Source organism: Mesoplodon bidens, assembly GCF_964165515.1.
Source record: "Mesoplodon bidens genome assembly, contig: HAP1_SCAFFOLD_291, whole genome shotgun sequence".
Lineage (NCBI taxonomy): Eukaryota > Metazoa > Chordata > Mammalia > Artiodactyla > Ziphiidae > Mesoplodon > Mesoplodon bidens.
The window spans coordinates 211,681-223,711 of record NW_027671677.1 but is presented as its reverse complement, the minus strand read 5'-3'; the positions used below and the strand labels follow the sequence as shown (position 1 = coordinate 223,711).

The window sequence follows — 12,031 nt, the reverse complement described above, 5'->3', positions numbered from 1 at the left end:
GGGGAAAGAGTGCAAACATATCCTAGTAGGACCAGGGACAATTTAGGGCACAGAATAATTTAAGAAAAAACCCTAATTAGCATCCTGAGAGAGGTTTAAAAAGAGCTAGCAACTATAAAATAAGACTAGGGTATTAATGAAAAGGAGAATGGTCAGAAAGCAAGAGAGGTCTCCTGGAAATGAAAATATGGTTGCTGAAATAAATTCAGTAGGAATTTAAAAAATTTCTCAGTATATAAAAAAGAAAGACACAATGGAAAATGTGATAGAAATATGTTAGAGAGGCTGCATCTGGGAGATCCCACATGTTACTATTAGAAAGTCCAGACCCAGAAAAAAAATGGAGGGAAGCTGTCAAAGGGCAACAAAATTCCCCACAGCTGAAAGTAGACATCAGGCCTCAGATTGAAAATAGTTATGCAAGATGAGTAAGAATAGACTCATACCTAGGCACCCTTCATTGTGAAACTTTCAAATACTTAAAAAATAAATTAAAATAGAATAAAATACTGAGAGGATACATCCATTCCAGAGAGAAAAATACTGGTCACCTAAAAAAAAAGGTTACAATCTGACTTTATCATACTTGTCATGAGCACCATGGATCCTGGAAGGCATTAGAAAGATACCTCCAAAGTTTTTCAGGCACATAATTTTCACCCTAGGGGTTTGTATCCAGCCAAACTATCAGTCATACGTGGAGGCTGAAGAAGATATTTTGTACCCAAAGAAATTTGAAAAATTGACCTCCTGTGCTACACCTTAAGCTATTTATAGACATAATCCAGCAAAATGAGGCAATAAACCAAGAAGGAAGGTAATAGGGGATTCAGTGCAGATTGCAGCTAGTCTATAGTGGAGAGGCTTCTATTGATTGTGTGATTGAGAGCTTAGAAACACCTTGAGGCATATCGTACTTACTAGGTGTTAGGCACTGTTGGAAGGGAGGATGGAGAGGAAGAGGAGAAGGAACTTGAACTCCAGAGGAGAAAAGGCTATACGGACATAAAGCTGAAGCACACTGAACTATGGTTGATTTTTAACCTACTATTGGTGAGGAAGGGAAGAATCCACTTCAACTTGACACTATAGATGTCCCCCTTTTCAGTGACACACAGGGGTAATGACCACCTATCTAATTTGTTGTCGAAACCGGAACTTGTCCAAACTCCTTACACTTCAATAGTGTAAGGAGGCATTCTAATGCTGTAACATCAGGACAACAGGTATAAACTGGAACAGCCCAAGGCGGCTTGGGGTATGTGGTCACCCTGCACAAGGGCAGTGACACTGGCACAGTATGGAACGAGGTATAGTCTATACACAGAGACACAGTACATCTGCAGTGGGCAATATTAATTTCATTGTAATAATGGCAATACTGTCTTGGTTTGCAGCTTTTATTGCCAACTTGCATGTAATCACAAATAACTAAAGTAAACTATACTTAGTATGTATTAGTATTAACTTGGTATGTACTGAAATGTATTGTGTACTAGTATGTACTTAGCATATATTAGGCTCTAAGTGTTTTTGCATATATTAACTCATTTAATCCTCTGAATAGCCTTATGAGGTTGGTGCTAATATCATTCCCACTTTTGAGAGCAGGAAGCTAAGTCAGGGAAGGAACTTGCCCAGGCTGTACCTAATTTAAGGTTGGATCGAGGCTTTGAGTTTAGGCTCTCTGCCTGTTCTCTTAAACCTTACTCCGTACTGACTCTCAAGTAACAGAAGACTTAACTGCACATAGAACAGAATATAAATTTCAACTTTGACAACGTAACAGCTGGGTTTGGAAGGTAGACAGGAGGTAGAAAAAAGGGAAGATGGTAAGAATGTCCTCATTTTACAAAGCGTGACGTTGAGAGAGCTTCTAGTTGATCAACAATGTAGGTTTTTAAGTATATGACTACAAGTCAAAGAGATCATGAGCAGTGGAATAACTCATGATGACATAACTTTACTGAGCAGTGTGGACATAGGAAAGAGTGTAGAGGAACTAAACCCTTACTTATTAGTAAGTTAGAAAGTGAACTGATAACGCCTCCAATTTAGTGAGAAAATAGTCATGTAAGAGTATTACTTGGACATGGAGAAGAATTCAAAATAACAATAGTTGGACCTCCCTGATGGCGCAGTGGTTAAGAAACTGCCTGCCAAGGCAGGGGACACGGGTTCGAGCCCTGGTCCGGGAAGATCCCACATGCCACGGAGCAGCGAAGCCCGTGCACCAGAACTACGGAGCCTGTGCTCTAGAGCCCGTGAGCCACAACTACTGAGCCCACGTGCCACAACTACTGAAGCCTGCGCGCCTAGATCCTGTGCTTTATAACAAGAGAAGCCACCGCAATGAAGAGTAGCCCCCGCTCGCCGCAACTAGAGAAAACCTGCACGCAGCAACGAAGACCCAATACAGCCAAAAGTAAATAATAATAATAAAATAATAAAAAATAACAATATTTGATGTAAACCTCATAAAAAAGGAAATCCATACAGCCAGTAAACACAGAAAAGTGTACGACTTCATGAAGTAATAAGTGAAAAGTGAGTCAAAACCAAGGAAACTACATGTCAATCAGATTGACAAATACATAAATAAAAAGTCTGGTAGTATCAGGTATTGTAGACCTGAAGTACTATGGGAATCTTCTACCCTGTTTATACTGGAGTATAAATCGACACAACTACTTTGGAAAGCATTTAGCACTCTCCATCAACTGGAGGTATATAAATAGCCTGTGAGCCAGCAGCCCTCACCCCCGCCCTGTGTAAATGCACCAGAATAACGGGTACAGCAGGATTCCTGTCCATGATTTGCATTAGCACAAACTGAAAACAAACCAAATGTCCATTAAGAGTCAAAAATTAAATAAATGATGTGTATTTGTACAGTGGGAAAACTATCCAGCAATAAAATTGAATGAACTAGAGCTACAGGCAGCAATGTGGATGAATTTTTTAAACCAATGTTGAGAGAAAGAAATAAGATAGAAAAGACTTCATATACTATGATCCTGTACATAAAGTTAGATGTTGACACAACTAAACTCTTTTGTTAGGGATGCATGCAGGTTAAAGGAAATGACTGTCAAGAAGTGAGGTTGGTGTTTAACCGGGAAGAGGGAAGGAGCTTGTGATGAGAAAAGGATATGGGGGGTTTTTGCGATGCTGACAAGTATCAATACTTTCAGCTTCGAGTAGTGCTTATGTAAGTATTCTCTTTTTCTTTGTCACATTGACAGTTTTGTTCTGTGCACTTCTCAGTACACATATCGTATTTTACAATTAAAAACTGCATAAAGAATCGGTCGCTTCTTGAGTGCTGGATGTGGGAGAGGGATGAGACCGTTTCATTTGAAGCCCTTCACTACTGTTTGCATTCGCATGTTCATTCATTCAGCATTAATTGCACATATTCTATGTACCAAGCACTCTTCTAATTTTATATGTGTTTTAACTCATGTAATTCTCACAAGAGCTCTGTAATATGGGAGCTTATCTCCATTTTATAGATGAGGAAGTTGAGGCCTAGAGTTATACAACTTGTCCAAGGTTATGTAGCTAATGGGTAGTGCCAGGCCCATTTGCCTCAGAGAATCTGAATATTTACAATATAATCTAAAAGAGAAATTTAATTACTAATTATAAGCAAAAAAATTGCACATTAAAGAAGATGACAAGTTTTCATCTATCCAGTTAGAGAAAAACACACAGTCTGTCTTTCACACACGTACATCTTATATGTACGTGTGTGGCAGGGATTTTCCTTATTAAGCAATTATTTATTGACCGTCTACGTTGTGCTAGGCACAGGTGCTGGGGATAAACACTTAATAAAATACACCCCCTATCTTCAAATAACTTGCACTCTAAGTGAGGAAGTAAGCCAACAGTTACAGTAGAGGTTATATACCAAGTGATACATCGCTGATGGCAGTGTAAAATCTCAGAAATCTTTTGGAAAGAAGTCTGGAGATAGGTACCTCAGAGCCTTAAAAATGTTCATTTGCTTTGATCTCAAACTCATTTTTATGGATTTATTGTAAGAATGTTATTCTCAATATGGAAAAAAGCCTTCATGCATAAAAACGGTTATTTTGTCTGATAATACTGAAAAGTTGGAAAGAATTTAAATCTGTAAAATGGTTAACCAGTAAACCCACTCAGTGGAATATTTTGTAGCCCGCACAAAAAAATCAAGGTTATGAATCCCCTGATTATATGAGAAATGATTGATTACAATGTTAAATGGAGAAAAGTTGAACATAAAATTTGATATCCAATATGATGGGAGCTTTGCCCCAGAAAAATCACCCTAGCCGGTGTACAGAAGGGTGGAATGGAGAGCAGATGGAAGGAAGGAAAATTATTCCAAAGCCTTATCATTAGTCTTACTTAAGTAATAGAATATCAAGCAATTTTACTTTCTAACTTTTTTGGTTCCATATTTCCATGTAAGGGACATGAATTCTGAATACTTTGTAGGAGGAGGGTACACTTTTTCACAAAAATTGAACACTGTGTTCTAATTCCCTCCATTAGAGGGAGAAACTGTTGCATGTAATTGCACTTTGATGTGCTATTTAGAACCAGTCAGGAATTTTAGTCTACTTTCCTCTGACCGTGCTGAGGGTTTTTTTTTTTTTTGTTTATTTGTTTAGAATTTCTTTGAAATCAGTTTTAGAAGATTGACTAAACCATTATATTAAAAGTAGAGGAATTCTGCAATTTTTTCCCCTTTTTCCCCATTGAAAACTTGACTGGCTTTAGTAATGAAACATTAAAGAATTTGAAGTTCTTAGACTGTCAATTTTTTAAACATGTTCTGAATATAAAAATATATGTTCATTGAGCAAATGTTTGAAAACAATGAATAACTTCTTGAAGGAAATAAAAGCCACCTCTGCATGTACACACACCTAATCTGTTCTTTTGTCTTAAAAAAGTATCAGAAATATTTTGCCATGTCACTAACTACTCTTCTACATCAGAGAATTTGATTAAGCTTATGCATCATCTCCCAGGAAAAACGCACAGATATATTTTGAATGTAGCACTCCTGAAGCCCATTCATGAACTCTGGTTGAGACCTCTTGTCATTCTTAGTGGCTTCATAGAGCATTCCTTCAGACGATGAGCTGTTTTTATTTAAACCAGTCCCAATTCGGAGGCTCTTAGCTTTCTTCTAGGGTTTGGTTATCAACAATCTTATGACATCATGTTGGTAGATAAATCTTTGCCCACATCTTTGATTTCCTTAGGGTAAACTCCTGATGTAGGATTGTTGTTAGGTACCAAAAGCTACTCTCCAGAAAGTGATACCAGCTCCTCTCCCAATGATGGCAGGTAATAGAGTTCCTCATTCTTTAAGTGATTGTTCAAAGCAGTTAACATGTATAAATATACCTTACTGTTTTCATAAGTATAGGTATTATGATTGTTTATCACTGCATAAGAAACCACCCCAAAACAGTGGCCTAAAACAATGACAATCATTTATTTTGTTCACGAACCTGGAGGTTGAGTAGAATATTAATTCTTTTACTACACTCTTACTGACTGAAAACAATACCTATTTGACTAGCTCAGAGTTCTGTAGGTCAGAAGTCCAGGCACAGCGTGACTGGGCTTCCTGCTCAGATACACACGGGAACATGTGGGTTCCCTCCTGAGAGTGTTAAAGCACGTGAAATTTAAGTGTAAGATATTGAGCCCCAAACGTTGGATGTTCACCATAGTTTGTGTGGGCCACAGAGCTGAAATCAAGATGTCAGTCTGGCTGTGTTAGCGTCCAGAGGCTCTGGGAAAGAATGCCTACAGGCTTCTTCCGGCTTGTTGGCATAATTCAGATTCTGGAGTTGCAGGACAGAGGTCCCCATTTCCTTGCTGGCTGTCAGTCGGGGGAGAGTTTCAGCTCCTAGAGGCCTCTCGCTTGCCTTCTCTGCCGCAGCATTGGACTTCTTCAGAGCCAGCAATGGAGAGTCTCCCTCTTGTGCCTTTTGTACTTCAATTCAGGAAGAGTTCAGGTCCTTTTCGTGGGGTGCCTGAGTAGGCCACATCCACCTAAAGTAATCTCCCTATCTTAAAAGATCAACTGATTTTGAACCTTAATTCCATGTGCAAAATCCCTTCACTACAGCACCTACATTTAGAGTTTGATTGGATAAGTGGAAGGTTTGTGTACTTCAGTAAGTGGTCATCTTGGAGGCTCTGTCAGAATTCTGCCTATTGCAAGCAGTGTCCCCACTTCAAGGACCGAAGTGTCTTAGTTCCTAAAACTCCTAAGATAGTTTATCAGTGTTCATTTTATTTCAGTGACCTTGGTGAAGGGAAGACTACCACCGCCGTGAGCAGGAATGGCAGCCAGCTTCCTGAGTCCACAGTGTGGCTCTGCTACTTAGTGGTGTGACCTTGGCTGTGCTGCTCTACTTACTCTACTTCTCTGCCTCTGTTTCCCTCATCTGTAAAATAACATGGAGTTAGTGATCGTTCTTTCCTTGTAGGGTTTTTTGTTTTATAAATTTATTTTTGGCCGCGTTGGGTCTTCGTTGCTGCTCGCCAGCTTTCTCCAGTTGCGTCGAGCGGGGGGCTACTCTTCGTTGCGGTGCGGTGGCTTCTCTTATTGCGGAGCACAGGCTCTAGGCGCGCAGGCTTCAGGAGTTGTGGCACGTGGGTTCTAGAGCGTAGGCTCGGTAGTCGTGACGCACAGGCTTAGTTGCTCTGCGGCATGTGGGTTCTTCCTGGACTAGGGCTCGAACCCGTGTCCCCTGCACTGGCAGGCGGATTCTTAACCACTGTGCCAGTAGGGAAGCCCCCTCTTAGGGTTTTGATGATTCGATTATTTAATACCCAGGGAACTCCAGGAACAGTGCTTGACTGTAAATTGCTTTAAAAGTGATTACTTTTTTAAAACATGCTTTTGAATCTGCAATTATGCAATTCAGGTATGCTAAGCAGGTTCGTTAATAGGACTTCCTGCTATAAAGAGACCCACAAATAAAAATAGAATTTTTCTTTCTTGGTCGTAACTTCTTATTTCTGACTTACTATGTTATATGCATATGCCTTTTATGGTGGGCTGCCACAAATTTATGTTGGAAAGAGTGGACTTTAAATAAATCTTTGCAAATTGGATAGATTTTGATCATTCATTTCACTGGCATGGTATGATATGACCAGTAGCAGACTAAAATCTGAGTTCACTCCTGGCTCTGCCCCTAAATCCTGATGAGACCAATAGCTGGAAAGGCTTTTGGATATTATACTATGAATTACTTATAATATTGACTCTGTTTGTTTAGGAAACCCTGGAGGAGTGCCTAAAGCAGTTAAAGGAGGAAAGAGTAATAAGACTGAAGGCTGATAGACGAGTCAGTGAGGTAAACACGTTTCATCTGCTTTTGAGAGTGTTTTGGTTTTATTTTGATTTGATTTTAAGCCATATACACATATTTTGTAAGCTTTAAAACTGTAATATGTTGCAAATCGGTGGTATCATATGGACTTTTGCATTTACTGGTATTTAGTGATCATATGATCTATATTCCAGAAAGCATGTTTTTAAAGATGTGAAAATCTGGTTTTGTGTATGTGTGTGTGTGTGTGTGCTTTTATATGACATTAGCTTATTTCCTGTTCATGATTCTTTGATTCAAGAAGGCACTTTCTGTGCATGTATTGTATATACAGTAACATAAAAGACATGATGAGACTCTCCTGGCAATGAATTAGGAAAGTGAATCATTTAAATAAATTTAAGATATTGGAAAACTTCTAAGAATGCAATGAAAGATAAAAATATATACTATGAGAATTACATTAGGTAATGTGCATGAAAGCAGGGCATAATCTAAAAAGTTCTATCTAAATATAATTTATCACAGGGTGAGTGTAGGGAGGAATTTTTAAAAGTGCATCCATTGGATTGGCAGACACTCATTCAATAAATGTTGAGTACCTGCTCATGTAAGGCAAAAGGGGCATCATGAACATTAACGGCCTTTCTGAGAAATACCAGAGTTGAGCTTACAGGGGGTTTTAAGTGCGTAGATGCTGAGCGGAAGGGGAAGAGTGCACGGGGGTGAATATGTTCAAGAAGCCAAAGAAAATATTGGTGATCGTACATTTAATAAATTGGGTTGGGTATGATTTAGGACTTTTAAACGTAAGCATTAGATATTTTACTCACTAAAGTTAATTCTTAACATTCATCAGAGTTGTAATATGTTTTGTTCAAATCAGATTCTATAATTCACTTTCTAATTTAAGGGAAACTTAAAGCAGGTCACTTTCTAATGTGGAATGAGGCTCCATTATGAATTGAACCAGTTAGAAATGTGATCTTTTGTGAAAGATCATTAATAAAACGGTAACTTGGGTTTATTTATATACCACCTAAGTGTTATATAGGAAACTTTGTTGGGTGCCTGTGGGCTTTGGTTATTATGTGATATGGTCTCTGTCTTTACTGGCGGAGGGTTACATTAATTATAAAATAATTACATTTTGAGTGTTTTAGTTTTGTTCCTTGAAACTAGGCAAGACTACTTTTTCTTTGTTTGTTGTTTTTTGGGTTTTTTTTTGCGGTATGTGAGCCTCTTACTGTTGTGGCCTCTCCCGTTGCGGAGCACAGACTCCGGACGCACAGGCTCAGCGGCCATGGCTCACGGGCCCAGCCGCTACGCAGCATGTGGGATCTTCCCAGAGTGGGGCACGAACCCGTGTCCCCTGCATCGGCAGGCGGACTTGCAACCACTGCGCCACCAGGGAAGCCCAAGGCAAGACTACTTTTGATGACAATGAGAAAAAATCATGTCAGACGTTTTCAGTCTTCTTGTATAGCTGGAACATGAAAATGCCCAGTTAAGAAACACAACTTTCTCTTTGTCTGAAGCCCTTCATGCCCACTCATTGACAAGCATGATCCTGGATGATGAAGGTGTTTGGGGCAGCACTGAGAATTCTTTTCAGAAGTTCCATGCTTTCCTGGTTCTCCTTAAAGATGCTGGGTTAGTTCATTTCTCTTCATGGCATTCTTCTCTTTGCGACTCTAATGGTAGTTTGCTGAGGAACTGGAGCAATTTTCATCACTTACGTGGCTATATTTAGCCAAATTTAGTGTAATTATAGGTAATATAGTTGACATTTTTAAATGAGGAATTAAATTTTTTAAGAAATGCAAATAGGGAAGCCTGCTTTGGTAGAGTGGGGAGCCCATTATAAAAGAGTAACCTGTAGACAGAGTAATTAGTAGGTATAGTTGTTTTGTAAAGACTAAATTAAAGGCAGTTTTCATTGAAAATAGTCGGGAATGCATAAGAATTTTCCTATCTTTCACTTCTTTTGCTTGTTTGATAAGTTTGAATTAAAGTTATCTTTGCCTTAGACATAAAAATGATTATTAATCTGCAGGGGAGATATAGGTCAGTGGTTCTCAACCGGGAGCAATTTTGCTGAAAGAGGGAAGTGGAGATTGATAGTTGATGGAGTGGTGTTTTGTCAGTGAATGAATTGGTGTTGGTGTTGGGAAGGAAGGAACAAACACATTCTTGGAAACTGGAGGAAAGGTGGTAAAGAAGTGTAGGAATGGAGGTGTGACAGGCAGTGGACAGGGTGCATGGAACATATTGAAGCTTCTAGTGAGACAGTGGGATGTCTCCTAGAGGATGAATCTGGAAATGGCTGAGGATTTGGGGGAGAGAGAGGCTTGTAGTCTGGAGTAGGATGTTAGCTTTTAAGATTTTAGAAGTAGGGCTTCCCTGGTGGCGGGGTGGTTGAGAGTCCGCCTGCCGATGCAGGGGCTATGGTTTGTGCCCAGGTCTGGGAGGATCCCGCATGGCGCGGAGCGGCTGGGCCCGTGACCATGGCCGCTGAGCCTGCGCGTCCGGAGCCTGTGCTCCGCAATGGGAGAGGCCACAGGAGTGAGAGGCCCGTGTACCGCAAAAAAAAAAAAAAAAAGATTTTAGAAGTATTTCATGATTGTAAGTCTGGGGAAATCTAAACTGCTCTTCTGTGATTATAATAACCTTTGTCTTTTCTCCTTTCCTCCTCTCGTCTAGGCTTGGGCAGTTGGCCACAATGGCTGGTATAGATCAGTCAGATTTTCATTTACTAGGTCGTCCCCAGATGAATTCTCCTGTTAGTAGTCCACCTAAAGAAGAAAAGAAGGCACTTGAAGAAGGAAAATCAGAATCAAAACAGGGTGCCCCATAACAAATGCAAAATAGCCAAGTAAATGGACAGAACAGCACTTAATGATTCTAAGAGTGATTAGCAAAAAGGAAATGACCAAGTCAGGGAGAAAACAATAACGATCAGTCTCTAATAGTTCACATGCCCGGGAGCTAGAAGACTCTGGAATCCTTTCGAAATCTGAGATTAGTAAATGTGGGCCCATTTCATGATACTGTACTTTTGTAAATAAGGAGACTGGAAGTTCTTGAGAAAATTTATGAGTTAAAGCAAACTATCCTTAATGAAGAAAGAAGACATTAGAGAAAATATTCCAGATTTTAAATTGTATAAATGTCTGTTCTGTTCATATTTTATCTAGGTTTCTATTTGTATGCAGTCAGCTTACAACGAAGGAACACTAATGAAGGTACACATACTGATATAATTTTTAAAATAAGTAATCCAGACATAGCTAATAGGTAACATATTAGAGTGAATCACCTGGTTATGGGAATGGGAGGGGAAAACCTGTCAGCTTTTCCTCTAGCCTTACTTGGAGCCCCCATCAGCCAATCTCAGAGTGGTCTTGGGAACTGACAGCTTGAGAACACAGTCTGGTCACAAACTATATACGGTTTACATGTGCCTGGAGGATAGAAAAGACATTAATTATCTTACAGAATAGGGTTTTATTTTTAGTGAGGGAAAGGAAATGGGTAATAACTACCCCAATCACCAAAGTCTGAAAACGTAGCGGACATAGCCTTGGTTATAGCTAGGTTAAGCTGAGAATCACTTGGCAAGATATAATTACAAAAAAAACTGGCTCTGAAATCTTCTGATTCATCAATTGACTGTGTTAATAATAAGATTACAGAGTAACATTGAAGTTTTGAACTCTACTTTTTAATGGTTGGCTTTGTTCATCACTGAATTTTTGTCTTGTCTTTTGTCTTCCCCTCCACTTTCCGAAAATTACAGGTGATGCTAGGATTCCTTTGCCTCTCGACTCCTTCCGTGTCCCAGCGTCTACTCAGGAGGCCTTAGAAACTTCCAAAGACAACCTGGGGGTCCCAGTCACAGAGCAGCGGCAGGAGTCTTTTGAAGATTTCATTGCTAGAACATATTCTCCTTCAGCAGACGTCATTTCTGGAACTGGAAGTCAAAGAAAAGAAGAGGAATTATCTAGAAATAGCAGGTCTTCTTCAGAGAAAATGAGCAAAGCAGGTGAATAGACCAAAAAATACTCTGCTAAGAAACAACCTGGGAAGGACCTGCATTCCTGCTCTGACTCACCTGTAAAGCAGAAAAGCAAAGGAATTGGGCAAAATAATTCTTTGGTTAATAAACCAATTAAAAGTGAGTCTTCGAGAAAACACATTTCTGTTAAGAAAGAGAGTAGAATAGTGACTGTGTCATCAAAGACAACTAAAAGTAAACTCAGTGTACTAGAACAGTCTGAAAGTGATACTCTTGGATCTGATTGTGAATTTCAAGAAAGCATCCATACTCTATCACACCTAACGTAGGTCTAAATCTTTTAAAATTATGTTTTTGCCTTCAAATTTTCATAAATTACTTATGTTATTATTATAGCATATGGTGTTTTCAGTTACTTGACTGGAAGCCATTAGAGAAAGATTTTTTTATCTATACTTTTTATTATAATGAAAGTTTGGGTGTACTTTTCCTTGTAACACTTTGCACCATTCATTCAGCTAGTGTTTACTGAGGGCTTCATATGTACAGTACTTTTCTGGGTGCTGTTGCTTTCAGCAGTGAACAAAATAAAGCCTTTACTCTCCTGGAACTAGCACTCTGTGGTGGGAGCAAACATAAACAACAAAGCAGGCTA

The 12,031-nt window shown here is 39.3% G+C and overlaps 1 pseudogene across 1 annotated transcript in view; it reads left to right on the top strand.

Annotated features, from left to right (window-relative positions):
• The window catches only part of LOC308611204 (centrosomal protein of 78 kDa-like), a 178,156-nt pseudogene extending 166,428 nt beyond the window's left edge, over positions 1–11,728 (top strand). The window contains exons 10-14 of the transcript in view: positions 7,305–7,382; positions 8,845–9,011; positions 10,062–10,233; positions 10,556–10,603; positions 11,142–11,728. The product of the transcript in view is annotated as a centrosomal protein of 78 kDa-like (transcript). The remainder of the gene's footprint in view (positions 1–7,304; positions 7,383–8,844; positions 9,012–10,061; positions 10,234–10,555; positions 10,604–11,141) is intronic.
• Positions 11,729–12,031: the final 303 nt, after the last annotated feature.